Genomic DNA, 4,297 nt, shown 5'->3' on the forward strand with positions numbered 1-4,297 from the left:
TTCAGCTTGTTATTCTGAATAATAAAATTAGCATAGGAAGCATTCACAAGAAGCATTCTTATTTGAAACATTTAATTTTATGTACTGGAAAGACACACATGATCTCCTCAAGAATAGGGTGACCAGATAGTAAGTGTGAAAAATTGGGACGGGGGTGGGGGGTGGGGGTAATAGGAGCCCATATAAAAAAAAGTCCCAAATATCGGGACTGTCCCTATAAAATTGGGACATCTGGTCACCCTACCCGAGAAGACCAATTAAAGTAAGTTCTTGTCTCAGATTCACGGTGTGGATCTCTGAGCCATCATATGAATTGTTTTCTTCCCATGTTCTGTTGCTAAGAGGGCCACAAGAGGAACTAGCCCAGAATACAGAGGGCGTTGAGATCCAAGCATGGGAGGCACTACAGAAATACCAATTCTTGTTCCGTGGAATGCAGTACAGTTCTGCAGTGTGTCGAAGACAGAGGAATGCTAGTAAGGGTGTGAAAGGAGAATTTGGCCTTAAGTGGGCTTTTTTCCTTTTGCTAGGGGCCACCCCCCATTGGTGGAAATTATATATAGTAACAATGCTTTGTAGGTAATAATTAAAGCACCTTTCAGCCAAGGATCTCAAACTGCTTTACAAACTTCAGTCGACCCTTATGACACCCCAGGAGGTAGGTATCACCATTCGACAGCTGGTGACAAGGAGAGGGCGATTGACAAGCACCAAGTAGCACATCAAGTCAGCAGGAGAGCCAGGAACAAAGGCCATAACCCCCTGATTCCCTGTCCTCTGCTCAAAGCATGAGGCAACACAGCATTCCCAAAGTGAAACAACTCTCCCACAGCAGCTTGTGCACTGAAGTGTTCCTGCAATCACTCTCGCTTGCTGCTGAGAGGTTGCAGAATAAAATGATCCATTCACAATAGCGATGGGCCCAAGCCTCAAATTTCACCTTGAGTCAGTGTTGAGATTTGAATGCTCCTGGGTGTAGGGGGTTTGAATTTGGGGCCTTGGCTGTGGCCTGTCTTTAATTGAACACCACTCAGAATGAAAACACACACACTCTCTCCCTCCTGTACCTACTGGTCTCACTACACTTTCTGCATCACCTTCCCCTCTCCCTCCCAATTGCGGGTGCTCAGACCTCAATCTGTACACAGAGCAAAATAAACCCATGTCACAAGGCTGCGATGTCATTCTAAACTGCTATGTGGCTGTCACTGCACCAGAGGCCTGGCCAAGAGCTCCCTGCAACCAACGGAAGGGCTTGCGTTGCCCTCCATGGGGTTTGCACCATGGGAAAGGTCAGAGGACAGCCGTAGGGCAGTGGTATGTTATTTATTGTCTATATTACCTGAGCGCCTAGGAGCCCCACTCCTGGAGCAGTGCAGAGCAACGTGCCATGTGCTGTACAAAGACAGGCTCTGCCTCAAAGAGCTGACAGTGTAAGAATAAGACAAGCCAATGGATGCCTACAGCCAGCCCAGTGGGGAGCACAAGGAGACAGTAGTGGCCAGTATGATGGGCCATGGTCTCAGCACAGCTGCAAGCAGCCTAGGACGGCTAAGACTAAAGTTAGGCCCCAATGCGGTGCTGCCCCATCAAAGGCTCCCTGGTGTGAACTGTGGGTTCAGGTTCCTGGCGTAAAAGCCTTCACGCTACCTATGGCAGAGCTCCCTAGGCAGACCCAGGAAGGGCCGGCGTGCTGGCTGTAGGGGTGTTGTCGGACAGGCTCGAGTCTTTTCTTTCAGGGGATCCTATTACAGCTTTGAAAGCACAAGGGGTGACTGCAACCCATCAGTTAGCTCCTGAACTGCAAGGGACTGTGCCAGCCAAAAGCAAATGGGGCAGCAGAGAGGGAGGGGGAGGGGTGATGAGTCCTCTTGGAGACTGCCAGGAAGACTCCATGTTGCATCTGCTGACAAACCCCTCAGCCTGGGGGAGTGGGGCCTACAGTCAGGGAGAAGGGGGAACTTCTTCCCACAGGCTCTGGTGGTCTGCTGGGCAGGGGCGGAGAGGGACTTCTGCTCACCTTGACTCCGTGTGTGTGGAACAACCAGTGCCCCAGTGGGGTGGAGGATCAAGACCCTGGCCCTAGAGAAGCTGAGGGTTAGGCCACCAGCGTCCCCAAGCCCTGATCTCTGGAGTGGTGGGGTGGAGAAAAGAATTGGGCTATGGGGGAGGTTTGAAGAAGTGCCCTGGCCTGACACTTTTGCTGTTGAAAGCCGTGCATGGCTGAGCACTGCTTCACAGGGAGGCAGCCCAGCCTTAGTTCTCCCTTTGGGCCGAAGGCTGGCTGCTGGTCATACATCCAGGGTGTGGGGCAGCCAACTCTGGGGGTGAGGAGAGGAGAGGGACACCACACACACCCTAGAACTAGATGGGAGTGGGAGGATCAGGTCTCAAGTTTACACCCAAAAGTTCTGGGATCCCAAGGGGCATGTGAGAGTGTAACACTGACACACCCCACTCATCGGCAGGTGGGGCTGAACCTGGGGTCTCTGGAGCTTAGTGCATGACCCTCTACACCATGAGCTGAGCTAACTGTTAGCTAAGGCTGTAGCTGACTCATTAATTGCTCCGTAACTGGTCTCGGTGCCACTAGATGGGACAGAACCCCACACCCAGGAGGTGTGTTGTGTGAGCACCAGCCCCTCAGCTCTAAAGAGAGCAATGACACATGATGGTTGTCAGGTGATGCTGTACGGCCGAAGACTGCCTGCTGGCTCGCTAGCAGAATGCTTGTTATACACACAGGTGAAATGTGAGCTAATGGCAGACGCGCCATTCAGGGACTAACCCTATCCAGGCAAGAGGACCGTGGGGTCCCTAAGGATGCCTGCCCAGCACCTAGTTACACTGATTTCTGTGTGCCAGACATGGCACTTTGCTGCACTAGCCAGGACAAACCTTACTGAATTCAGGTAAAACTGATTGAATTAAGTTTAAGTAGCTTAGGCGTTCAGTGTAATCAAAATGTGAACGGTTGTGTGCTGGTGTGGGATCGTATGGAACATCTGTGGGGGGAGACATGGCCAACGTAACCCTTGGGAAGTGCTATGAGCTGCAAGGAACAGCTGAACCACTGTGAAGGTTTAAAGTTCAGTGAGCGTCCCAGGATGTGGCTAGGGGGAGGTGTGTGCAAATGTAACTCCTCCAGGTATCCAAGAATGCTGCCTTCTGCCACTTCGCCCTGAGGACGGGCCCTTTTGTCCTGTTCCATGAGGACAGAGCAGTGGCCCTGGTGGTATAAAGAAGTGACTCACAGATTCATGGAGTATGTGTTCTGAGCCAAGACGGTTATGAACCTGTAACCACAGGAGACCCCTGGGTGGGGTTTGAAGGCCTTTCTCGGGCCAGAGCCCTTGCTGGCATTGGGGTGATCATTGGTGAGCACATTAGCAGGTGTGTAGGTTCTTTTATTGTGCGTAACATGTTTTCTCTAGAATACTTTCACCCTATGACTAAATGTGCTTGCTTAGGCAGAGCCGTGTGGTGCCTTAGCACTGTGGCAGTTACGCGGGGGAGGAGGCAAAGCAGGCCGGCTTAGGCTATCTGGCTTGCTGGTCACTCACAGTGCAGGCAGGGAGCTGTGCAGCCTGGAATTACCTGGGTGAGGAGGAAGAGAGAGACAGATCTCCACCCAAGAGAGAACAGCTGAGAAGCCTGATGACTAGTGTAGGTGCCCTTGCCAGACTGCAGGGGGGAATACAGGTGCAGTTGCCCTGAACTGTGACATTTCACACCCTGAGCTGGCAAAGCAGGGCTAGATTAAGGCAATCTGGGCCCTAAACACCATGCCAGTGTCTTCCCTGCCCCCCCACCCACACACCCAGGCTCTACCTCTTTAGCCCTACTCCATGCCTAGTCCTGGTGAAGAGAAAGTAGATAAGGAAGTGTTGTTTACTACTTCTCATAACACAAGAACTAGAGGTTGGTCACCCAATGAAATTAATAGGCAGCAGGTTTAAAACAAATAAAAGGAAGTATTTCTTCACACAACGCACAATCACCCTGTGGAACTCCTTGCCAGAGGATGTTGTGAAGGCTAAGACCATAACAGGTTCAAAAAAGAACTAGATAAATTCATGGAAGATCGGTCTATCGATGGCAATTAGCCAGGATGGACAGGGATGGTGTTCCTAGCCTCTGTTTGCCAGAAGTTGGGAATGGGCGACAGGGGATGGATCACTCAATGATTACCTGATCTGTTCATTCCCTCTAGGGGACCTGGCATTGGCCTTGTCGGCAGACAGGATACTGGGCTAGATGGACCTTTGGTCTGACCCAGTAGGGCTGTTCTTATGTC

This window comes from Lepidochelys olivacea (genome assembly GCF_965140295.1).
Source record: "Lepidochelys olivacea isolate rLepOli2 genome assembly, chromosome: 5".
NCBI classification, from domain to species: Eukaryota; Metazoa; Chordata; order Testudines; family Cheloniidae; genus Lepidochelys; species Lepidochelys olivacea.